Source organism: Citrus clementina, unplaced genomic scaffold, assembly GCF_000493195.1.
Source record: "Citrus clementina cultivar Clemenules unplaced genomic scaffold, Citrus_clementina_v1.0 scaffold_2, whole genome shotgun sequence".
Classification (NCBI taxonomy): domain Eukaryota; kingdom Viridiplantae; phylum Streptophyta; class Magnoliopsida; order Sapindales; family Rutaceae; genus Citrus; species Citrus x clementina.
This window is the reverse complement of record NW_006262688.1, coordinates 21,060,687-21,088,160: the sequence shown is the minus strand read 5'-3', so window position 1 is coordinate 21,088,160 and position 27,474 is coordinate 21,060,687. Positions and strand designations below refer to the sequence as shown.

The following is a 27,474-nucleotide window of genomic DNA, read 5'->3' as shown; positions in this document are numbered from 1 at the left end:
TGCTGTTCCGGTGAGCCAAGATTCATCCAATAACAAACTTTTCTCCTTCCAGGAACCCGCTCGCCAGTCACGTGACTCTGCTATCAGAAGTACAATAAAAATCAGTTGGTTTCTACTGCCACGCTTCGCAGCTCTCGCTCGCCGCTCGTGAAGACACTGCCGCTGATATCACCGCTGCTGCCTTTGGAGGTTAGCCGTGTTGATTTGTTTTGCTGTTTTGGCTTTTTAGAAATTTGTTAAAAGGGCTTTTTTTTTTTTTCCAAATTCAAACTTGTTGAAATATTGAAGCTGTAAGAAAGTTGAAAATATGACTTCCTGAATGTTAAGAGCACACTTCATGGGACTGCAGCAATTTGCAAATAAATCAAATATCTTTCTGAGCTTTTGGATCATTCTTAGCTCTTTGTAGGCGGAAGAAACAGAAATTAAAAAAACAAATGAAGCAACAGAATGAAGCTTAGATGTTAAGCTGACTGATTTTGACGTGGAAAAGTGCGAATTGCAAATAATTTACGTGTGGAATGCTTTTTGTAGATTCATGTCATTTGCTTTATCAATGAGGAATAATTTAGGAAGAAATCAATATATAGGCCATGATTGTTTTCTAAAAATACCTTAGGGGAGCATTCATGTAGACAATGTAATGTGAAAAGATGCCCCCTGAGGAAAATCAATTGTTTTGATCAAACTTTACACAGATTTACCCAATGTTTGAGATGATTTTGTTTAATGTTGGATGACAGATGGAGAGCTGGCTGAGATAAACATGTGAAATAATTATTTTAGTTGAGAAGGTGGGTTTAATTTCACACTTACTATATATCTTCTGCTTTTACGGCTGTTAATAGAAATCTTATTGAAATTGGTTTTTTGCAATTTTCATTGATGTTTCTCAGCAAAAGGATAGTTTTGAATCTGTGGCGGTGGAACATTTGAGATTGAATGGGGCATAATGGGGGCTGACGACTCTTGATATTTTAGGAAAGCTTAATGCAGTAGATGAAGAAGAAGTTATTTCATGGATCTTGAAGTGTCAAGATGAATCTAGTTTGCACAGAGGATTTTTCTTACACTTATTATTGTATCTTCATGCATCAATAATTATCCAATTTGTTATTTCCTTGGCAAGTTCTCTTGTTTTTGAATCTGACTTTTAAGATCAAAATGACCACGCATTTAAACAATGTAGATCACTTAGTACTACTTTTAGTTTAAATATTAAAATATAATGTGATGGATGAAAGAAAATTTTCTTTGCAGGTGGTTTGCTGGTAATATTGGACATGATCCACATATGTTGTATGCCCTCAATGCTGTGCAAGTTTTGGCCCTTTTTGATAAGTTAGATATTCTTGATGCTGATAAGGTGTCAAATTGTTGGTAGGGATTTGTCAATTATTCAATATAAAGATAATGCTTTGTTTCTTATAAGATTCACAGAAGTAACAACTTTTTTATGACTAATGATTTTATTTTCACATATATGAAATTTCACTTGACTAGAGAGTCTGATTTCTGTAATGTTATAATTTTTATGTTTTTGGCAACTCCAATGGCAATAATAAACAGGCTAGTACATGAGCTGCATTAGATGCAAATTCCTTTTTTAATAAAACATTGCCACTTCAAGCATTCTTGCGGAGCTTCACCTTTGAGTTAGATATGCTGGGCTGCAAAATGGGGGCAACTCCTTTTCTGGAGACAAGTGGGGGAAGTGGATACACGGTAAATTTTACTGGATTCTTAGATATCTACAGCTTGTACTTGTCTTGAAATAATCTCTTTGTACAAATCCATTTTGTATGTTTTCTTATATTGCGATATGTTGCCTCTCAATACTACAGCGGCTGGATAAGATCAATGTGGGTAAGGCCGTGGAGTACATATTGAGTTGCAGAAATCTGGATGGTGGTTTTTGGTACATTGCAGGTGGGGAGTTTCATGCAGGGCAAACTATGTAATGTATTTACTATTTTATGTTACAACTGTTGCATGATAACAAAAATTGTTAGTTGAATTCGGTTCTTTTTGACTCATGAGTTAGTACATCTTCACTTCTTTCAGCCTTGGTCTGAGTTTCCACTTATTTGCATATGCTTCAACTTCTAACCCATTGACATCAAAATGGAATATTGTGAGAGAATAGATTTCTGGAAATTTATATTTCAAGTAATTTTGCAGTCTAGATAGCAATTATATGTTTAAAGATGCGCGGGATTTCTTTAATTTTGTCTAAAGAATTGACAAGTTTCCTTGTGATACGTGCAAATTATGCATGCATGCAATATGTTCGTGGGTAGCCAAAAGCGGCGTTGATGATGAAGCAGATATAGTCATATTTGTTGAGATGGTCAAGACGGTAGACATAGTCAACTTAGTTTGGTAGTTAGACGAATAAGCTGCTTAACTTAAGCATAAGTGGTAGCATGGTTACATGTTTGTTTCCGATTATTTTGCCTTGTTGTTGCAGTTGTTTTGCTACATTATCTGTCACGTTTGTAAGGCTATAAATAGCCAAAAGCATCTGGATAATGGAAAAAACAGATTTTCAGCGAAAGAACTCTTCCTTCCTTTCTTAACTTCTCCGACTTCTACTTCTTCTTATCTAAATTCATTCATATCAGTGGTATCAGAGCATCCAATGATCCATGGCCACACGCAATAAATCCAATGCTAAATTTCGTGAAGAGGTTCAAGAAATCCTTGCTAGACATGAGTCTAATTTTGACCAAATTCACACCACCCTTCAAACAATTCTTACTGAACTTCAATCCTTGCATGTCCAACACACTTCCTAGGAAAGGGAGATCAACCCATTTGCCACAACTCACATCCCTTCACACCAGCCAACCTCACTTTCCACCTCCAACCTAGATCGGTCTCATGCCCAGCTCAAACTTCCTTTTCCAACGTTTAGCGGTGATGACCCTATCGGATGGATTTACAAAGCTGAACAATACTTTGATTTCCAAAGCATTGCTTCAGAACAGCAAGTCAAATTGACCTCTTTCCATCTCGAAGGAATAGCACTCCAATGGCATCGCTGGCTAACCAAATTCAAAGGACCACAAACTTGGACTGAATTTACCAAAGCTATATTACTCCCTTTTGGTCCAACGGATTATGAGGATCCTTCTAAGCTTTAACACACTTAAAACAAATTTCCTCAGTGGCTGAGTATCAGGAAGTTTTTGAAAAGCTTTCTCACCAAGTCGATGGTTTACCTGAAACGTTTTTAATTGGTTGTTTCATCGCAGGTCTTCAGGATGAAATACGACTCGATGTCAAGATTAAACAACCTCGTACCTTGATTGAGGCCATTGGTGTGGCAAGACTAATTGAGGAGCGAAATTCTCTCTTCCGCGGCACCAAACACTTTTCTCAACCACCACCTATTTCCTTCATGCAACCACCAATCTCAAATAGTTCTACGGGGATCTTGGGGCCCCCTCCTAAGGCAAACCAAACAGCCAATGCCAACACTCCTCCTCCTATCCAGCGGTTAACTAACCAAGAAGCACGAGCTCGACGTGAAAAAGGGCTATGTTATTTTTGTGACGAGAAATTCATTCTTGGTCAACACTGCCAAAGGCCACAGCTGTTCATGATTGAAGATCCTCCACCATTCACACCACCCGATACTGGTTAGGGCACTTCAACCTTGTGGACAAGGATCCTTGAAGCGGGGAGGAAATGATACGTGCAAATTATGCATGCATGCAATATGTTCGTGGGTAGCCAAAAGCGGCGTTGATGATGAAGTAGATATAGTCATATTTGTTGAGATGGTCAAGACGGTAGACATAGTCAACTTAGTTTGGTAGTTAGACGAATAGGCTGCTTAACTTAAGCATAAGTGGTAGCATGGTTACATGTTTGTTTCCGATTATTTTGCCTTGTTGTTGCAGTTGTTTTGCTACATTATCTGTCACGATTGTAAGGCTATAAATAGCCAAAAGCATCTGGATAATAGAAAAACAGATTTTCAGCGAAAGAACTCTTCCTTCCTTTCTTAACTTCTCCGACTTCTACTTCTTCTTATCTAAATTCATTCATATCACCTTGTTCCCTACTCCAGTTATACCTGCTTTAAGCAACTGGTGAAAGTTAAAAATGGACTCAAAATCTGATAAATCTTTAAGTTGTGATTGCAGTCTTCTGCTGTGTTGGTGCACTTGCTATTGCCGGGCCTCTGCAACATGTTGACAAGGGCCTTCTTGGATGGTGGTTATGCGAGGGACAAGTCAAATCTGGAGATCTTAATGGTCGCCCTGACAAACTTCCTGATGCGGGTATTTTTCTCTCAGGCTGACTTCATGATGGAACATCCTTGTAGGTTCTCCTTACAGTGCTGTAGTTTAAATACTCAGGTTTGCTGCTCCTTGTGGGTTCTTTCAAGCTTGATCATGATTGGCAGAGTCCCACTGGATCGATACGGACAAGCTTGTTAAGTTCATCTTGGACAGTCGGGTTAGTTTGAGTTGAACCGGCCTTTTCCAAATAATCTCTGGCGACCCAGAATTTGTTAATTTGTTACCTTTTGGAGTTTTGAGTTCCAGAATTGCAGCCAAGACTCAACTGATATTACATTTAATTTTTTAATTTGTAGGACATGGAAGATGGAGGAATTTCAGATAGACCTGATGATGCCATTGATGTCTTCCATACATATTTTGGAGTAGCAGGTATCTATTAGCTTTGATTTTGCTTACTTGACCTCACTAACTTTTATGCGTTCATCCAATTAAGTTAAATCTTTCTTTATTGAATTTGTAAGAGTTTTGACATGGTACCACTTGTGTGAATCCTGGTACTCTTTCCGATTCTTAATGTAGTCTGACTTGTTTCATATGTGGAATCTGCCCTCAGCCCTTCCTACTTTTGCCAGCCTTTCCTATTTAACCCTGGATTACCATCTTCAATCACACACTGCCTCTCCTATATCGGTAATTATAAGAAGATTCTTCTATAAATGTTTTGAAATTCTAAATCTTGAAGAAATGGTTAGGAAGGCCAAATTTTCTTTTTTCATTTTCCTTTATTTATTTTCTGAGGTGGATAGAATGTTCTCTTGTTATTTGACTGTTTGCCTGCCAAGTGATATATATATATATATAGTTCCTGATTTTCTAACTCGGGAATTTCTTCAAAACAGATAATGCCGCCAAAGAAGAATAAAGGTAAAGCAGTTAAACCTTTGCATGATAGGTTGAAAAAGAATCCTGTTGCATGGTCGGATGAACATACCAAAGTTGTTAGGTTAATAAAACAGTCTGTTAAAAACATCCCATGTCTATTCCTTGCAAATCCTGCATTACCTAAAATTGTTGAAACTGATGCATCTGACATAGGTTATGGAGGAATATTGAAACAAAGGGATAATGATAAAAAACAGATAGTTCAATATGTTTCTGCTCATTGGAATGACTGCCAGAAAAACTATTCTACTATCAAAAAAGAAATCCTTTCCATTGTTTTATGCATTACAAAATTTCAAAGTGATTTATTAAATCAAAAATTTTTACTTAGAATTGACTGCAAAGCTGCAAAACATGTTTTAGAAAAAGATGTTCAAAACATTGCATCAAAACAAATCTTTGCACGTTGGCAAGCTATTTTAAGTGTTTTTGATTTTGATATTGAATTTATTAAAGGTGACAAAAATTCTGTTCCTGATTTTCTAACTCGGGAATTTCTTCAAAACAGATAATGCCGCCAAAGAAGAATAAAGGTAAAGCAGTTCTCAAAGACACTGGTTCCCAAGAACCTTCCAAAGAACCCCAGTCAACCCCTTCTAAAGAATCAAATAATTATTTACAATGCTTTATTGGAGAGAAAATGCCAAAACAGTCATCTTCATTATCGTCTCCGAGAGAAATAAAGGGTTCTTCGTCCTCATCTTCGTCTTCATCTTCGTCTTCAGAGGTGTCAGCCACTGATGACTTTGATCGTGAGGCGAGGAGTTGTTCCATAGCTTTGAAGTACTCATCTTCAGTTTTGGCACCTGCCAAAAGAGACTGGTCTTTGGATTTTTGGGTTAAGAATGTTTGTTGGGCTTTAGAGGTGGTTAAGGATGGTTGGAGGAGGTTTTTAGAGGAAAGCCAATCTTTGATCATGTTAACAGTCAGTTTGGACTGTTCATCAAATTTTGACCACCATTTGACTTTAAAGGTTCTTTGGAGGATGACTTGGGAATCCTGGGTATGGAAACGAAGGTTCCATGAACAGACCCAAGGTAAGAAGAAATTTGCACAAAAGTTTAGAAAGGGGGGAAATCTTTTCTCTGAGTCAGAGGGTAAATAATGGGCTTTGAAGAGGTTTAGACAATTTGTGGCATTTGGTGTTAGGATTTGTGGAATTGGGCCAAAATGATTCCACCAATGCTGAAACCAATTTGGAAGGCTTTGAACGGTTATCTTTGTGTTGAAGAAAAATAACCAAGAATGAGATTTTTTAGGGTTTTGGATAAAAAAGGTGTTATACCATGCTTGTTGGTAATCCCAGTAGGAAAAAGTCCGACAATGTGGTAAACGAGTTTCAAAATTTAGAGGGAAGGTTTTAAAATTGTGGAGAAGGTCACCCCACTGATTTGGGCTCAATACTTTGAGGATTGTGGCCGTGGAATAAGCCGGTTCTGGATGGGCTTTGTCAAGGAAAAAATGTTTGAATTTAACTGATTCAGTTATCTCCAAAATGCTTTGATAATAAGACTGGGGTTTTGTTAAATCCCATGGTTTGAAAAACCAGCCTTTGGGAAAAAACTTTGAAATGCTTTGAAAATGATCAGTATGGTAAAATCCATCTTCCATTGAAAGGATATTTTGAAAATGGGTTTTATCAAACCAATCGGAGGTTTTCTTTGAAGGAGTTGGCTGAGAAAGCACAATTTGGGAGGATGAGCTTTCAGCAGAGACAACAACATTTTGGGAAGAGGGTTTTGAAATTTCAATTTCTTTTTGGGGAGAATTTTGGCTTTGAGAAAGGTTTTGGAGGGCGAGCATGAGCTCAGGTGACTTTGTAATGGAACTCATCCATTGCTTTACTTGGTCATCAGAAGAAATAGATTTGTATTGGACTCCATGTTCTTCAACCATTTCAATCCAAGATTTAATGGGCATGGCAGAAGAAAGTAATTTTTCTTTAGAAGGGGTTGACTGGGGTTCTTTGGAAGGTTCTTGGGAACCAGTGTCTTTGAGAACTGCTTTACCTTTATTCTTCTTTGGCGGCATTATCTGTTTTGAAGAAATTCCCGAGTTAGAAAATCAGGAACAGAATTTTTGTCACCTTTAATAAATTCAATATCAAAATCAAAAACACTTAAAATAGCTTGCCAACGTGCAAAGATTTGTTTTGATGCAATGTTTTGAACATCTTTTTCTAAAACATGTTTTGCAGCTTTGCAGTCAATTCTAAGTAAAAATTTTTGATTTAATAAATCACTTTGAAATTTTGTAATGCATAAAACAATGGAAAGGATTTCTTTTTTGATAGTAGAATAGTTTTTCTGGCAGTCATTCCAATGAGCAGAAACATATTGAACTATCTGTTCTTTATCATTATCCCTTTGTTTCAATATTCCTCCATAACCTATGTCAGATGCATCAGTTTCAACAATTTTAGGTAATGCAGGATTTGCAAGGAATAGACATGGGATGTTTTTAACAGACTGTTTTATTAACCTAACAACTTTGGTATGTTCATCCGACCATGCAACAGGATTCTTTTTCAACCTATCATGCAAAGGTTTAGACATCCTATTGATGTTAGGGCAGAAGTCAAGAACGTAATTTAAACTACCAAGAAATCTTTGTAATTGGGTTTTGTCAAGAATTTTGTCTGGGAATTTATCCGCAAACAAAAGTGATCTCTCAATAGGGGTAATAGTGCCTTTGGAAATATGGTGACCAAGGAACCTGACTTTTGTTTGAAATAATGAAATCTTTGTACTTGAAAGAGCCAGGCCAGCCTTTTTTGTAACAAGATGAAAAGTCTTTAAATGTTTGAAGTGTTGATCAATACTTTGAGAAAAAATCAACACATCATCAATATAAACTATACAAAACTCGGAGTAGGGGTTATAAATGTCATTCATGATTCTTTGAAATTCCGAGGGTGCATTTTTTAAACCAAAGGGCATAACAGTCCATTCGTACTGTCCAAATGGAACAGTAAAAGCAGTTTTATAACGGTCTTTTGGATGAATTTGAATTTGCCAAAAACCAGACTTCATGTCAAATTTTGAAAAAATAAGAGCAGAACACAATTTTTTGTTTTTCTTTTAAATCCTTGATTTCAAGCTTAATCTGCTTGATTTCGTTTTGAAGATCTTGGATAGTGGGTGTTGACTTTTTTGTTTTCTTTTTGTCCAAAATCTGAGTAAGATCATAAGAATTCTTTTTAACAATTGGGACTTTAGAAGTCTCGGCTTTGTTAAAATCCAAAGTTTTCAAAAGTTTATCAAGATATTCTTTTTGAAGATTTGGATCAGAAATATGCTTTACAAGTTCAAGAAAAGTTTCTTGGTCTTTGGTCAAAACATTGATTTTCTTTAAAAATGAATCGGATTCAGATTCACTACTGCTAGATGCAGAGTCATCTGAGTCAAAAAGCTCATCAACTTGGTAAGGATCATTATCTCCCGACATGGAAGATTCAGAATCTGAAAATTCAACAAGGAGGGGAGCTAATTTGGAAAGAATGTCTTCATCGAGGTCAAGTTCATGAAGTCTTTTGTTCATTCTGCAAAATTTTGCAGTATGACCTTTCATGCCACATTTGAAACATGTAGCATCTTTGAAATTGAATGGGGTTATAGGTTTGGCTTTAAGTTCTTTCTTTTTAGAGAAACTTTGTCTCTTATAAGGCCTCGAAGGTTTCTTATAAGGAAGTTTCCTAAAATCACGAAAAGGTTTTTTAAAGTGTTTAGATTTGTAATGTTTCCTGCGAGGTTTAGAAGAACACTCACCATTACAATCTTTGGAAATAGAAGTTTTAAAGGGGTCATAATTGAATTGTTTACAGAAACCGCCTAATTCTTGTTTAGACTTCTTAAGCTCCCACTTAAGTCGTTTCTGTAATTTCAAATCTTGACAAATCTTTAAACCTTCTTTGTTGACAAAACTGACAAGTTCACCATAGGTGAGCTCATCATACGGAATACGGTTGTCATAAAGGGCTTTGATAGAATTTCTTACCTTTTCACCCAAAAGGGTAGGTAATCCAGCAAGAAATTTTTCTTTCCAAGTAGTATGATTTGCATCATCTCTTAGAAATAATCTGGTGAAAAAGGAGGTTTTGTAGCTTTGGAATTCACTAAGTTTCCTACATCTCAAGTTATGTAGGAGCTCAGCGTTTTTATCACGGAGGTGAGAAGGGTCACCAATGAAATGGAGGGAAATGGTCAAAATGAGAGTTACAACAGCATCCTGAATTGGATTGTTGAACTCATCAAGAATAGGAGCTCCATTCTCATCGGTTTGGATAGAATTTAGGATGTCTAGTTGTTGCCGATTAGTGAGAAGATGATCCCACCAACCTTTCAATTGACCAGTAAAACCGGCAATGAGGATTTCCGATATGGCACGATCAGAAGTTCCTGCTTGGGTTTTATAGGCATTGGCTGCCATTGTCATTTGTTGCAACAATCCTAGGATATTATACTCAGACATGCCATCGATATTCCACTCGTAGACTGAAGATGCATTATATCGGGATTGATTTAATGCACTTGGCCTATTATCTATTGCTAGATCAGGTGGAGTCTTGATAGTGGGAAGGGCTAATTCCCAATGGATTTTGTTTGCTTTAGGAGTGGATTCCTCTTGGAAGGCTTCAACATCCGAAGAGGCTATAGAAGTTTGGTCATCTTTTTCTAATACTCCAATTTTGCTAGATTGAGGAGTATCAGGAGCTATCTGGGCTTTGCTAGATGAGGAAGAAGCAGCTTCTATCCTATCTAGTTGTTCTCTAATGGCTTTAGCAAAATCTGATTTTGATTCTTGAACAAGCTTTTGGCTAGTTTTCGAAACCTGAAAAGGTTTGAAAATAGGTTCCTTAAGCTTTTTATCAGAATCTGGTTTTGAAGGAATGGGCTTTTGACTAGGAGAAACAGATATGGTTGACTGTTGGAATTGGTTTTCTATTCTAGTCAACTGTTTTCCTATAGTATTTAAGTTAGTATTACAGAAATTATTCTGTTGGATAATACTGCTTAAATTACTATCAGTATCATTAGGTTTAGGAATTTTATATGATGAAGCTCTAATGTCAATGGGAGGTTCACCGTGGTCAACGGTTATACTCCGGAGAGGTGGATGCTCGGAATCGACTGTTCTATTACTTTCGGAGAGTTTCCACTCAGTGGTCTTTTTCCTAATAGTAATAGGATTTGACTCTTTGAAGGGGTAAGAGATGTTGTTATTAGAGGAATATATCTCGAACCAATCAAAAAATAATATATGAACTTTATGAAGATTCACAAATTCATAATAAGATTGTTGGATTTCTTTTCTTTGGTTTAAAAAGTGTTTGAAAAACCAAAGTCTTTTTTCTTTGTTTAAATCAGAATAAAAATCATTATGCAGAAGAGTTTTATCTAATTCAAATTCTTTTTCAATGACACTAATGACATTTTCTGTAACAGCAGAGAACGTAGGAGATGTTGGAGGAGAAGGTTCATTCTCTTCCTGACTTTGAATATGTTGATTACTAGTGTAGATCGGATGAGGAACACTAGTGGTATAATCAACTGATCGGATGGAGGTACTAGGAATATCTGAAGTAGAAAACCTAGGTTGACTTTGAAAAGGAAGATTTATAACAGAAGGGACTTTTGTGAATTTTCTTTCTAATGAAGGAATACCTGAGCACGATGCTTTATCAGAAAATCTGGATGAGGTGGATCTTCTGAACGATAGTTTGACTCTACCATCTGAATACTGAGTTACGTTTTGTAACTCTGTATTTGGCTCAAGTTGTTTTGGAATCGCTGGTGGAGCGGCTCCTTCAAGAATCCATTCTTCTGGAAGATGGACATATTTCCATTAAATAGGTTTTGGAATAACTGTGTTGGCTCTAGACAAATCAGTCTGTAAGAGAAGAGTCTCATCTCTTTTTGACTGGAATTTATGTTGTGTACTAAATGCAGTGATCATTGCCTTATATGAGATTTTAAAAATTAAGGCAACTGGGATAGATCCCTCAATCATATTATAATTATGAGTTTTGATTTGTAAAATCATGCTTTTCAAAATATTTTTGTATTTAAGGGAAATTGTTATATTTGGATAACAATCAAAAGATATGGGACCTTTACAAAGACTAGATTCGATGCTGCTTAGCAAAGAATCATCAAAAGAGATGAATCGCCCATCTCTTAAGATAGCAAGGATAGAAGTATCCAAGCCTTCTTTGGTTAAGGGTTTTATTCCTACTTGAATAAGGCCGATGTGAATATAATTAAAATTCTTTTCTTTTAATTTCTTTAAAGAATGCTCAGAAAACAAGTGAATTGTTTCAAAAGGTTTTGAAAGAGTTATGTCTCGTTCTTCAGTCTTTATAATATAATCATTCTTTAAAAAATCAAGCTTTTTTGTTTTGTAAATCTTTTCTTTAGAAATTTTTGGAAGTTCCCAACAATCAATTGCTTTATCAAAGTTCTCAATAAAGAATTCCTCTGAACTCACAACATGCTTTGAATCACTAGTCTTCCCGGAAGAAGAGCTAGAAAAGGATGATGTTCTACAGTGTATAGGCTCCATGGTTAAAACCGTATGGTTAATCTTTGGTTTGGTCAAAATGGCTACAGGTATGGGTTTACAGCCCTCAGCGGAAAACTTATCCTATAACGGGACTTACTACCAGTAAATATTCACCACAAAACAAAACTTCAAGATTAAACACAAGTCTATGAAACACAGAACTATAAACTGTTTTACACTATCCTTCCCTTGGCTCTGATACCAGAAGGAAATAAAAAGGATTTGCTCCAAAAATTGTGTTCTGCTCTTATTTTTTCAAAATTTGACATGAAGTCTGGTTTTTGGCAAATTCAAATTCATCCAAAAGACCGTTATAAAACTGCTTTTACTGTTCCATTTGGACAGTACGAATGGACTGTTATGCCCTTTGGTTTAAAAAATGCACCCTCGGAATTTCAAAGAATCATGAATGACATTTATAACCCCTACTCCGAGTTTTGTATAGTTTATATTGATGATGTGTTGATTTTTTCTCAAAGTATTGATCAACACTTCAAACATTTAAAGACTTTTCATCTTGTTACAAAAAAGGCTGGCCTGGCTCTTTCAAGTACAAAGATTTCATTATTTCAAACAAAAGTCAGGTTCCTTGGTCACCATATTTCCAAAGGCACTATTACCCCTATTGAGAGATCACTTTTGTTTGCGGATAAATTCCCAGACAAAATTCTTGACAAAACCCAATTACAAAGATTTCTTGGTAGTTTAAATTACGTTCTTGACTTCTGCCCTAACATCAATAGGATGTCTAAACCTTTGCATGATAGGTTGAAAAAGAATCCTGTTGCATGGTCGGATGAACATACCAAAGTTGTTAGGTTAATAAAACAGTCTGTTAAAAACATCCCATGTCTATTCCTTGCAAATCCTGCATTACCTAAAATTGTTGAAACTGATGCATCTGACATAGGTTATGGAGGAATATTGAAACAAAGGGATAATGATAAAAAACAGATAGTTCAATATGTTTCTGCTCATTGGAATGACTGCCAGAAAAACTATTCTACTATCAAAAAAGAAATCCTTTCCATTGTTTTATGCATTACAAAATTTCAAAGTGATTTATTAAATCAAAAATTTTTACTTAGAATTGACTGCAAAGCTGCAAAACATGTTTTAGAAAAAGATGTTCAAAACATTGCATCAAAACAAATCTTTGCACGTTGGCAAGCTATTTTAAGTGTTTTTGATTTTGATATTGAATTTATTAAAGGTGACAAAAATTCTGTTCCTGATTTTCTAACTCGGGAATTTCTTCAAAACAGATAATGCCGCCAAAGAAGAATAAAGGTAAAGCAGTTCTCAAAGACACTGGTTCCCAAGAACCTTCCAAAGAACCCCAGTCAACCCCTTCTAAAGAAAAATTACTTTCTTCTGCCATGCCCATTAAATCTTGGATTGAAATGGTTGAAGAACATGGAGTCCAATACAAATCTATTTCTTCTGATGACCAAGTAAAGCAATGGATGAGTTCCATTACAAAATCACCTGAGCTCATGCTCGCCCTCCAAAACCTTTCTCAAAGCCAAAATTCTCCCCAAAAAGAAATTGAAATTTCAAAACCCTCTTCCCAAAATGTTGTTGTCTCTGCTGAAAGCTCATCCTCCCAAATTGTGCTTTCTCAGCCAACTCCTTCAAAGAAAACCTCCGATTGGTTTGATAAAACCCATTTTCAAAATATCCTTTCAATGGAAGATGGATTTTACCATACTGATCATTTTCAAAGCATTTCAAAGTTTTTCCCAAAGGCTGGTTTTTCAAACCATGTGATTTAACAAAACCCCAGTCTTATTATCAAAGCATTTTGGAGATAACTGAATCAGTTAAATTCAAACATTTTTTCCTTGACAAAGCCCATCCAGAACCGGCTTATTCCACGGCCACAATCCTCAAAGTATTGAGCCCAAATCAGTGGGGTGACCTTCTCCACAATTTTAAAACCTTCCCTCTAAATTTTGAAACTCGTTTACCACATTGTCGGACTTTTTCCTACTGGGATTACCAACAAGCATGGTATAACACCTTTTTTATCCAAAACACTAAAAAATCTCATTCTTGGTTATTTTTCTTCAACACAAAGATAACCGTTCAAAGCCTTCCAAATTGGTTTCAGCATTGGTGGAATCATTTTGGCCCAATTCCACAAATCCTAACACCAAATGCCACAAATTGTCTAAACCTCTTCAAAGCCCATTATTTACCCTCTGACTCAGAGAAAAGATTTCCCCCTTTTCTAAACTTTTGTGCAAATTTCTTCTTACCTTGGGTCTGTTCATGGAACCTTCGTTTCCATACCCAGGATTCCCAAGTCATCCTCCAAAGAACCTTTAAAGTCAAATGGTGGTCAAAATTTGATGAACAGTCCAAACTGACTGTTAACATGATCAAAGATTGGCTTTCCTCTAAAAACCTCCTCCAACCATCCTTAACCACCTCTAAAGCCCAACAAACATTCTTAACCCAAAAATCCAAAGCCCAGTCTCTTTTGGCAGGTGCCAAAACTGAAGATGAGTACTTCAAAGCTATGGAACAACTCCTCGCCTCACGATCAAAGTCATCAGTGGCTGACACCTCTGAAGACGAAGATGAAGACGAAGATGAGGACGAAGAACCCTTTATTTCTCTCGGAGACGATAATGAAGATGACTGTTTTGGCATTTTCTCTCCAATAAAGCATTGTAAATAATTATTTGATTATTTACTTAAAAAAAAAAAACCTAATCTAAATCTGAGAATAGCCCATTAAAAAGAATCAACCACGTTCAAAGTGACTTAACTTTATTTGGTAAAACAAAACTGATTTGGTATATCGGCTGGAAACCCGAACGTGCGGACTATTGATCTGTTCTAAGTCAGATCTGGGTCCAAAGGCTTCACTTTGTGTAGCATCGATCTGGTTTAACAACGCCACGTATCAATTAGTTATTAAAATTGACTAACCGCGTTCAAATTTGTTTGAACATTGTATGATCCAAAGAACTCCATAATCAAAGCTGGTAATTTATTATTTTATAAAATTTGGAAAAGTCGATCCATTAATTGTTTAATTTGAGTTTTAATATTGAAATCCTACGAAAGCACATCCATCCTTCGATCCTATTTCCTTCTGGTATCAGAGCCAAGGGAAGGATAGTGTAAAACAGTTTATAGTTCTGTGTTTCATAGACTTGTGTTTAATCTTGAAGTTTTGTTTTGTGGTGAATATTTACTGGTAGTAAGTCCCGTTATAGGATAAGTTTTCCGCTGAGGGCTGTAAACCCATACCTGTAGCCATTTTGACCAAACCAAAGATTAACCATACGGTTTTAACCATGGAGCCTATACACTGTAGAACATCATCCTTTTCTAGCTCTTCTTCCGGGAAGACTAGTGATTCAAAGCATGTTGTGAGTTCAGAGGAATTCTTTATTGAGAACTTTGATAAAGCAATTGATTGTTGGGAACTTCCAAAAATTTCTAAAGAAAAGATTTACAAAACAAAAAAGCTTGATTTTTTAAAGAATGATTATATTATAAAGACTGAAGAACGAGACATAACTCTTTCAAAACCTTTTGAAACAATTCACTTGTTTTCTGAGCATTCTTTAAAGAAATTAAAAGAAAAGAATTTTAATTATATTCACATCGGCCTTATTCAAGTAGGAATAAAACCCTTAACCAAAGAAGGCTTGGATACTTCTATCCTTGCTATCTTAAGAGATGGGCGATTCATCTCTTTTGATGATTCTTTGCTAAGCAGCATCGAATCTAGTTTTTGTAAAGGTCCCATATCTTTTGATTGTTATCCAAATATAACAATTTCCCTTAAAGACAAAAATATTTTGAAAAGCATGATTTTACAAATCAAAACTCATAATTATAATATGATTGAGGGATCTATCCCAGTTGCCTTAATTTTTAAAATCTCATATAAGGCAATGATCACTGCATTTAGTACACAACATAAATTCCAGTCAAAAAGAGATGAGACTCTTCTCTTACAGACTGATTTGTCTAGAGCCAACACAGTTATTCCAAAACCTATTCAATGGAAATATGTCCATCTTCCAGAAGAATGGATTCTTGAAGGAGCCGCTCCACCAGCGATTCCAAAACAACTTGAGCCAAATACAGAGTTACAAAACGTAACTCAGTATTCAGATGGTAGAGTCAAACTATCGTTCAGAAGATCCACCTCATCCAGATTTTCTGATAAAGCATCGTGCTCAGGTATTCCTTCATTAGAAAGAAAATTCACAAAAGTCCCTTCTGTTATAAATCTTCCTTTTCAAAGTCAACCTAGGTTTTCTACTTCAGATATTCCTAGTACCTCCATCCGATCAGTTGATTATACCACTAGTGTTCCTCATCCGATCTACACTAGTAATCAACATATTCAAAGTCAGGAAGAGAAGGAACCTTCTCCTCCAACATCTCCTACGTTCTCTGCTGTTACAGAAAATGTCATTAGTGTCATTGAAAAAGAATTTGAATTAGATAAAACTCTTCTGCATAATGATTTTTATTCTGATTTAAACAAAGAAAAAAGACTTTGGTTTTTCAAACACTTTTTAAACCAAAGAAAAGAAATCCAACAATCTTATTATGAATTTGTGAATCTTCATAAAGTTCATATATTATTTTTTGATTGGTTCGAGATATATTCCTCTAATAACAACATCTCTTACCCCTTCAAAGAGTCAAATCCTATTACTATTAGGAAAAAGACCACTGAGTGGAAACTCTCCGAAAGTAATAGAACAGTCGATTCCGAGCATCCACCTCTCCGGAGTATAACCGTTGACCACGGTGAACCTCCCATTGACATTAGAGCTTCACCATATAAAATTCCTAAACCTAATGATACTGATAGTAATTTAAGCAGTATTATCCAACAGAATAATTTCTGTAATACTAACTTAAATACTATAGGAAAACAGTTGACTAGAATAGAAAACCAATTCCAACAGTCAACCATATCTGTTTCTCCTAGTCAAAAGCCCATTCCTTCAAAACCAGATTCTGATAAAAAGCTTAAGGAACCTATTTTCAAACCTTTTCAGGTTTCGAAAACTAGCCAAAAGCTTGTTCAAGAATCAAAATCAGATTTTGCTAAAGCCATTAGAGAACAACTAGATAGGATAGAAGCTGCTTCTTCCTCATCTAGCAAAGCCCAGATAGCTCCTGATACTCCTCAATCTAGCAAAATTGGAGTATTAGAAAAAGATGACCAAACTTCTATAGCCTCTTCGGATGTTGAAGCCTTCCAAGAGGAATCCACTCCTAAAGCAAACAAAATCCATTGGGAATTAGCCCTTCCCACTATCAAGACTCCACCTGATCTAGCAATAGATAATAGGCCAAGTGCATTAAATCAATCCCAATATAATGCATCTTCAGTCTACGAGTGGAATATCGATGGCATGTCTGAGTATAATATCCTAGGATTGTTGCAACAAATGACAATGGCAGCCAATGCCTATAAAACCCAAGCAGGAACTTCTGATCGTGCCATATCGGAAATCCTCATTGCCGGTTTTACTGGTCAATTGAAAGGTTGGTGGGATCATCTTCTCACTAATCGGCAACAACTAGACATCCTAAATTCTATCCAAACCGATGAGAATGGAGCTCCTATTCTTGATGAGTTCAACAATCCAATTCAGGATGCTGTTGCAACTCTCATTTTGACCATTTCCCTCCATTTCATTGGTGACCCTTCTCACCTCCGTGATAAAAACGCTGAGCTCCTACATAACTTGAGATGTAGGAAACTTAGTGAATTCCAAAGCTACAAAACCTCCTTTTTCACCAGATTATTTCTAAGAGATGATGCAAATCATACTACTTGGAAAGAAAAATTTCTTGCTGGATTACCTACCCTTTTGGGTGAAAAGGTAAGAAATTCTATCAAAGCCCTTTATGACAACCGTATTCCGTATGATGAGCTCACCTATGGTGAACTTGTCAGTTTTGTCAACAAAGAAGGTTTAAAGATTTGTCAAGATTTGAAATTACAGAAACGACTTAAGTGGGAGCTTAAGAAGTCTAAACAAGAATTAGGCGGTTTCTGTAAACAATTCAATTATGACCCCTTTAAAACTTCTATTTCCAAAGATTGTAATGGTGAGTGTTCTTCTAAACCTCGCAGGAAACATTACAAATCTAAACACTTTAAAAAACCTTTTCGTGATTTTAGGAAACTTCCTTATAAGAAACCTTCGAGGCCTTATAAGAGACAAAGTTTCTCTAAAAAGAAAGAACTTAAAGCCAAACCTATAACCCCATTCAATTTCAAAGATGCTACATGTTTCAAATGTGGCATGAAAGGTCATACTGCAAAATTTTGCAGAATGAACAAAAGACTTCATGAGCTTGACCTCAATGAAGACATTCTTTCCAAATTAGCTCCCCTCCTTGTTGAATCTTCTGATTCTGAATCTTCCATGTCGGGAGATAATGATCCTTACCAAGTTGATGAGCTTTTTGACTCAAATGACTCTGCATCTAGCAGTAGTGAATCTGAATCCGATTCATTTTTAAAGAAAATCAATGTTTTGACCAAAGACCAAGAAACTTTTCTTGAACTTGTAAAGCATATTTCTGATCCAAATCTTCAAAAAGAATATCTTGATAAACTTTTGAAAACTTTGGATTTTAACAAAGCCGAGACTTCTAAAGTCCCAATTGTTAAAAAAAATTCTTATGATCTTACTCAGATTTTGGACAAAAAGAAAACAAAAAAGTCAACACCCACTATCCAAGATCTTCAAAACGAAATCAAGCAGATTAAGCTTGAAATCAAGGATTTAAAAGAAAAACAAAAAAGTGATTCTGATACTATTCAACTCCTTTTACAAAAACAATTACAGGATAATTCAGACAATGAATCTAATCCTGATGATGATGGTGATGATATTAAAGTAGAAAATATTGAGTCAGTACCCAATGATTTTCTGTTTGTTTTAAAACAAATCACCACAAGAAAGTATTTGATTAAAGTCACTCTCATCTTTTCTGATGATTTTGCTATGGACGCCATTGCCCTTTTTGATACTGGCGCCGATTTAAATTGCATTAGAGAAGATATTGTCCCCAAAAGATTTCATGAAAAAACAAAAGAAAAACTTTCTGCCGCTAATAATTCGAAATTGAATGTTAGCTCCAAAGTTGAAGCCTCGATTTATAATAATCAAATTGAATTTAAAACTTCTTTTGTCCTTACAAATGATATTCATCATGCTATCATTTTAGGCACTCCTTTTATAAATCTCATAACTCCTTATGCTGTCAACTATGATGGCATATATTTCAAAGCAAAATCTAAAGAACTGGTTTTCCCATTTATTGAAAAACCAAAAACTAGGAATCTAAACATTGTTAAAGCTTGTTCTGTTTATCAGCACAAAATCAATGCCATTCTTAAATCCAAACAAGATGATTTGTTTTGTTTAAAAAAGAATTTAAACTTCCAAAGAATTGAGAGTCAATTACAAAATAATTTTATTCAAAGAAAAATTTCCGATTTTAAAAGCCTTATTGAAAAAGAAATATGTGCCGATTTACCTTCTGCTTTTTGGAATCGAAAACAGCATTTAGTAGATTTGCCTTATGAAAGTTCTTTTGATGAAAAACAAATACCCACCAGAGCACGTCCAATCCAAATGAACATGGAATTGGAGCAACATTGCAAAAAAGAAATCAATGATTTGGAGTCAAAGGGACTCATTGTCAAGTCAAGGTCCCCGTGGTCTTGCGCCGCTTTCTATGTAAATAAAAATTCTGAAATTGAAAGAGGTGTACCTAGACTTGTGATAAATTATAAGCCCTTAAATAAAGCCTTAAAATGGATTAGGTACCCCATACCTAATAAAAAGGATTTGCTCCAAAAATTGTGTTCTGCTCTTATTTTTTCAAAATTTGACATGAAGTCTGGTTTTTGGCAAATTCAAATTCATCCAAAAGACCGTTATAAAACTGCTTTTACTGTTCCATTTGGACAGTACGAATGGACTGTTATGCCCTTTGGTTTAAAAAATGCACCCTCGGAATTTCAAAGAATCATGAATGACATTTATAACCCCTACTCCGAGTTTTGTATAGTTTATATTGATGATGTGTTGATTTTTTCTCAAAGTATTGATCAACACTTCAAACATTTAAAGACTTTTCATCTTGTTACAAAAAAGGCTGGCCTGGCTCTTTCAAGTACAAAGATTTCATTATTTCAAACAAAAGTCAGGTTCCTTAGTCACCATATTTCCAAAGGCACTATTACCCCTATTGAGAGATCACTTTTGTTTGCGGATAAATTCCCAGACAAAATTCTTGACAAAACCCAATTACAAAGATTTCTTGGTAGTTTAAATTACGTTCTTGACTTCTGCCCTAACATCAATAGGATGTCTAAACCTTTGCATGATAGGTTGAAAAAGAATCCTGTTGCATGGTCGGATGAACATACCAAAGTTGTTAGGTTAATAAAACAGTCTGTTAAAAACATCCCATGTCTATTCCTTGCAAATCCTGCATTACCTAAAATTGTTGAAACTGATGCATCTGACATAGGTTATGGAGGAATATTGAAACAAAAGGATAATGATAAAGAACAGATAGTTCAATATGTTTCTGCTCATTGGAATGACTGCCAGAAAAACTATTCTACTATCAAAAAAGAAATCCTTTCCATTGTTTTATGCATTACAAAATTTCAAAGTGATTTATTAAATCAAAAATTTTTACTTAGAATTGACTGCAAAGCTGCAAAACATGTTTTAGAAAAAGATGTTCAAAACATTGCATCAAAACAAATCTTTGCACGTTGGCAAGCTATTTTAAGTGTTTTTGATTTTGATATTGAATTTATTAAAGGTGACAAAAATTCTGTTCCTGATTTTCTAACTCGGGAATTTCTTCAAAACAGATAATGCCGCCAAAGAAGAATAAAGGTAAAGCAGTTCTCAAAGACACTGGTTCCCAAGAACCTTCCAAAGAACCCCAGTCAACCCCTTCTAAAGAAAAATTACTTTCTTCTGCCATGCCCATTAAATCTTGGATTGAAATGGTTGAAGAACATGGAGTCCAATACAAATCTATTTCTTCTGATGACCAAGTAAAGCAATGGATGAGTTCCATTACAAAATCACCTGAGCTCATGCTCGCCCTCCAAAACCTTTCTCAAAGCCAAAATTCTCCCCAAAAAGAAATTGAAATTTCAAAACCCTCTTCCCAAAATGTTGTTGTCTCTGCTGAAAGCTCATCCTCCCAAATTGTGCTTTCTCAGCCAACTCCTTCAAAGAAAACCTCCGATTGGTTTGATAAAACCCATTTTCAAAATATCCTTTCAATGGAAGATGGATTTTACCATACTGATCATTTTCAAAGCATTTCAAAGTTTTTCCCAAAGGCTGGTTTTTCAAACCATGTGATTTAACAAAACCCCAGTCTTATTATCAAAGCATTTTGGAGATAACTGAATCAGTTAAATTCAAACATTTTTTCCTTGACAAAGCCCATCCAGAACCGGCTTATTCCACGGCCACAATCCTCAAAGTATTGAGCCCAAATCAGTGGGGTGACCTTCTCCACAATTTTAAAACCTTCCCTCTAAATTTTGAAACTCGTTTACCACATTGTCGGACTTTTTCCTACTGGGATTACCAACAAGCATGGTATAACACCTTTTTTATCCAAAACACTAAAAAATCTCATTCTTGGTTATTTTTCTTCAACACAAAGATAACCGTTCAAAGCCTTCCAAATTGGTTTCAGCATTGGTGGAATCATTTTGGCCCAATTCCACAAATCCTAACACCAAATGCTACAAATTGTCTAAACCTCTTCAAAGCCCATTATTTACCCTCTGACTCAGAGAAAAGATTTCCCCCCTTTCTAAACTTTTGTGCAAATTTCTTCTTACCTTGGGTCTGTTCATGGAACCTTCGTTTCCATACCCAGGATTCCCAAGTCATCCTCCAAAGAACCTTTAAAGTCAAATGGTGGTCAAAATTTGATGAACAGTCCAAACTGACTGTTAACATGATCAAAGATTGGCTTTCCTCTAAAAACCTCCTCCAACCATCCTTAACCACCTCTAAAGCCCAACAAACATTCTTAACCCAAAAATCCAAAGCCCAGTCTCTTTTGGCAGGTGCCAAAACTGAAGATGAGTACTTCAAAGCTATGGAACAACTCCTCGCCTCACGATCAAAGTCATCAGTGGCTGACACCTCTGAAGACGAAGATGAAGACGAAGATGAGGACGAAGAACCCTTTATTTCTCTCGGAGACGATAATGAAGATGACTGTTTTGGCATTTTCTCTCCAATAAAGCATTGTAAATAATTATTTGATTATTTACTTAAAAAAAAAAAAAGAGAAAATTCATTTTATTTCTGTATTTTCGGGTGGTCCCCTGGACACAAGTGAGAGCGCACATGTCTCTTCACCCGTATTGTATTTTTCTACAAAGAGTCTACTATTCAAAGCTACTATCCAATTGTTATTGTGCACTTAAAATCCCGCTACAGTGAACAGTGCAACTTTCCAGAGTTTACTGTGCACTTAAAATCCCGCTACAGTGAACAGTTCAAAAAATTTTGTATATAAACCGAGAGGAAGACTTAGACTCCTCAGGTTTTTCATTTTCTCTCTTCAAAGCTTCTCTCTCTACTTCTTCTCCCCCTTCTCTCTAAAAACCTCTCTCTCTCTCTCCGAAGGGTTCCAAAGAAATTTTCTGTTTACACAATAGTTTTATCACAAGAGCTTTGGGTGATCAGACTAGTTCTTTACCTTCAATCTTCCCGTCTTTCAATCTTCCCTTCTGGAAAGATTTGAAAATTTGTAAAGCCAGAAAGTAAAGATGTATGTTTAAATTCAGTTCTTTAAATTTCAATGTAATTTAAATTTTCGTAATTTACTTTAAAGCATTTACTTTTCTGCAATTTAATTTTATGCACATTTAAATTTCAGCAATTTATTTTAAAGCATTTTTCTTTTCAAAGCATGTTAGCAGACTGATCTGTATCAGATCTGCCATATAAATTCTACATTCCTCTGAGGCAAAGAGACCGGATCTCGATCCTCAGTTGTAAATCTTCTCTTCTTCCTCCATTCCTTCAGAGCACCATTTCCGGGATCCGGATCTGGTACTGTGTATGTACCCAAACCTTTAAAAAAAAAACCTAATCTAAATCTGACAATAGCCCATTAAAAAGAATCAACCACGTTCAAAGTGACTTAACTTTATTTGGTAAAACAAAACTGATTTGGTATATCGGCTGGAAACCCGAACGTGCGGACTATTGATCTGTTCTAAGTCAGATCTGGGTCCAAAGGCTTCACTTTGTGTAGCATCGATATGGTTTAACAACGCCACGTATCAATTAGTTATTAAAATTGACTAACCGCGTTCAAATTTGTTTGAACATTGTATGATCCAAAGAACTCCATAATCAAAGCTGGTAATTTATTATTTTATAAAATTTGGAAAAGCCGATCCATTAATTGTTTAATTTGAGTTTTAATATTGAAATCCTACGAAAGCACATCCATCCTTATATATATATATATATCTATATGATCAGAATACAATTCTCCTATAGATATTATATTGATGCACAAGTGAAAGTGATTCAATGTTTGCCGTCGATGCAGGACTCTCACTTCTTGAATGCCCTGGACTGAAACTAATTGATCCAGCCTATGCTTTGCCGGCTGATGTTGTAAATAGAATTTTCTTTGGCAAAAGATGAAGCTTTGGAAGGTGCTTGTTATACAATAGTAGCAGCAAATCAATATGTACTCATTACTCCATTAAAGACTTGGGTACTCTGGATCTTTCTCTATTTGTTTAGCTGACTTTTTTACTGGAATGATGTTCTACTTGGGGGTCACAATCTGCAATGCATTGCTAGCATATAAACTTGTTATGTAAACTACAGTTCTATTAAGCAATCGGCAATTTGTAATCCGTAGTAGAGTTGAATGCTTAAGTTTTAATTTTATGAAATTAACCATGAGACAATACACACCAATGGGCCTTTGATCCAATGAGAGAAGCATTGTACTTACAATGTTGAGTGCAAGAGTTCAAGCCTCCATAAGAGTTTTATGGGGGTTAATTTCAATACTCCCTCAAGAATGCTTAAGTTTTAATTTTATGAAATTAACCATGAGACGATACACACCAATGGGCCTTTGGTCCAATGAGAGAAGGTTTATACTTATAATGTTGAGTGTAAGGGTTCGAGCCTTCATAAGAGTTTTATGGGGGTTAACTTCAATACTCCCTCAATTATCAACATAATTGAGTAGAAACAGTCTCTCCAAGAGTTCAATATAATTGAGTGGAGACAATCTTTTCACTGAAAATATGGGTGGAGACAGTCTCTTCACTGAAAATATGGGTGGAGACAGTATCTCCATTACAAAAGTGGAGACAGTCTCTTCACTGAAAATATGGGTGGAGACAGTCTCTCCATTACAAAATGTGAGTGGAGTAGGCACCCCTCGAATATTAGAGAGGATAATTGAGTGTAGACAGTTTATTCACTAAAAATGTGAGTATGGGCAAGTGTTTCAGTGTAATTTAAAATATATGGATAAGTATTTTAGTGTAATGCGAATGGAGTAGGCGTGCTTTAGTTTGTCAATGTATAGTAGTGGTCCAGTTATATAAAAAAAAAAAAAAAACGATGAGACGATACACACTTTATTCGTTTTACGAGTAATACTAAACATCGGATATGGCGAGTTGGACCGACTGCAAGAACTTCAAAAGTGGTGGGTGCCAAAATCAAACAAATCATAGATCAAGATCTTAAATTAAGACTCAAAACAAATTGATTGCTGGCTCTACTGGGAGAATTGAAGAAAAAATTAAATTAAATAAAACCAAAGATAGAGAGAGAAAGCATCGATACATGGCCAAGAAGCAGCAGCCAAAACATAAGTCCCTAAAGCGAAAGGTGGAGGGAGGCTCGTGAGAGACAGTAGCGACCCTCAAATTCCTACAGCATGGAAATTTGGAAAGCGTCACGTGTTATTTTTAAATTCATTTGCCTTCACCTAAGCCGGCCGTCGTCAGCCGTCACCATATCAACTTGCATTTTTCAAACACATTTCACGTGCAGAAAATGGAATCAACAAATCATAGAATGACACGCCACTCCACCCACCCTCCCATGGAGCGATGTGTACTAATCGCAGTGGCGAAACCATGGCCTTGAAATTGCTACTGGGTATCTCGGATTTTGTCAAATTGTGACGGTGGTAATGTTAAACAATGGCGTCATGTTCGAGAAGACATGTTTTTCGTCAACATGCGTGCCCAAACCTCTGCTCCTACTCCTAGTCCTTCCCTAGGCCTAGAGCCGGGGGTAATGCACAGTCGTTTTTGCCGAATCTGACGTAAATATTGCTATTAGTAATTTCTGGAATTTCTCCGTCTCAAATCTCCATATTAGGTGGATTTATTCACCCAACGTCACCACATAGATTTGCCCATACCCATTCCCCAATCCAATTGCTAAATTTAGATTCATTCATTTCAATTGACCCAAGCCGTATTTCACCTAGTGAAGAAATACAGTAAGCACGTACAGTGTAACACATGCGTACCATTATCATAATCATTAATAGTGTGCGATCAATTGATCATACAAGATTTTTTCCAATATGGCTAAAATTTTCTCCTTTTTATTACATTTTCATTTATCGATTATCAATTATATGATTTCATTTATTAAGATGTTAAAACAAAAAAAAAATTCAAACGAGAATTGTGATCCCTGCTCTATACTCTATTTAGTACCACCTAATACAAGTATTCTTCATTATAATGATAATAATATCAACAAAAAATGATTATAAGGATTTTATATGAGAGTCCTACTACAGCCCAAAACTTATAATTGATAATAAATTTGTTGCTTATTAGTAATAGTATTTCGGCATACATTACCTATATTTTATGGCACACATTGCCAGAATCAGCGACGGATCCAAACTTATGAAGTAGTGGGGTACAAATTAAACTATTTAAAAGAACTTGGTCTTTTATTTAAGTACTTTTATTTAATTCTGTATCTATTCGAATCATTTAAAGTCATTTTGGCGAAGAAAAGGTAAGTTTGTAAAGAATAATTTTATTAAAGATTAAGCTACAGTCTTTTATTTAAGTACTTTTGGTTGAGTGGTCAGGGTTGTTGGACAGGAGTTCGAACTCTCATAAATATATTATGAGGGTATTTATTTTCTTAATTAATATTGAGTGAAGATAATTTTTTTTTCTTATTTAAGAATAAAGAGTAGATATTTTTTAAATATTTATGAACGATAAAATTTGGATAAAATTTTATTAGTATTGATATAAATTAGTCCCAGTAATAATCTGATTTATAAATATAATTATATAAAAAATAGACATTCCTCAAATATTTATGAGAGTTAAAATTTAAACAAAATTTTATTAATATTAATATAAATTAATTTTAATAATAATTTAATTTATAAATATCACATATAATATGAATTATAGTTTGAACAATAATATTATTTAATAAAAAAAAAAGAAAGCAGCAGGGCAGAAACAGTAACCTATCCATATGGCCCCTACACCCATAGGAAAAGACAGAGTAATCATTTTATCTCCACCTGCCAATCCATACACTGTAAGATTTATCTGGGCTACAAGAAACCATTGAATTGATTATCAAAATGTCAATCACCACCTCACCCACCCACCAGAAGCAATAATGAAATCCTGCTTTAATAAATAACGTTAATCAAGAAAAGGGGTGAAAATTAAAATTTAGAATTGCCCCAGCTGTGAGCTGTGTCTCATCTCAGGCCACAGCGGTTGAGTGTGTCCTATCAAGTGTTCTGACTGTGACGGAAGGTCGCAAAATATCTTCATCCACGTGGAGATTTACAATTGGCCTGTCAAATAATATTTCGTGAGGTAATTGGGTGACTGACCGATGACCATGATGCTTTTTGGATGTGCGTGCTTATTTTTTTCATATACGAAAACAAAACACCGTACCGCTGCTGCTTTCATGCATCTTGCAACTCTTTCATTACCCTCTTTCGGTCCTTCCTCTTTTTCTTTTACCCTCTCTTAATATCCCACTAATTGGTGACTACAAGAACAATAATCACTTGAATGCACATAAAGTTGCTTTTAATATGCTTTTATCCTTTTGATAATTTAATCAAAACCCTGAATTTCTCCTCCGTGATGTAGATGCTTTATTTGTTTTATGTAACTACATCAACTTTGTTTTGACCACTATTCTTACTTAAAAAATTATTTGAGATTAAGACTGAATAATTTTAAATTTGGATGAGTCTGATATAGTTTCAAATTATTTGGATTGGAGTAAAAATCATCTGATTCGAATCCTATTTTCAAGCCATCATTTGGATCATATGAATATTTTGGATGAATTCGAGTTCATATCAGTTCATATTTGGATGATATTTCATATTAGTTCGAATTGAGTCTAAATCTATGGTATTTTTGTTAATTTTTGCATAACATTCATGAAATCTATAATTAATTTTATATTTAATTATTTATATTTAAATTTTTTCAATAAGTAGTGCAATTCAATCAAATTGTTCGGGTCAACGCAGATCCAAAATGATTTGAAGCAAATTCGATTGAATATTATAGAATATCTTAATCGGATCCAAACTTATTCTATATGATCCAATGCCTACTCTTGTTTGA

General features: G+C 35.3%; 1 pseudogene; it reads left to right on the top strand.

Annotated features, from left to right (window-relative positions):
• Positions 1–869: 869 nt before the first annotated feature.
• LOC112100960 lies at positions 870–23,491 on the top strand (annotated as a pseudogene).
• Positions 23,492–27,474: the final 3,983 nt, after the last annotated feature.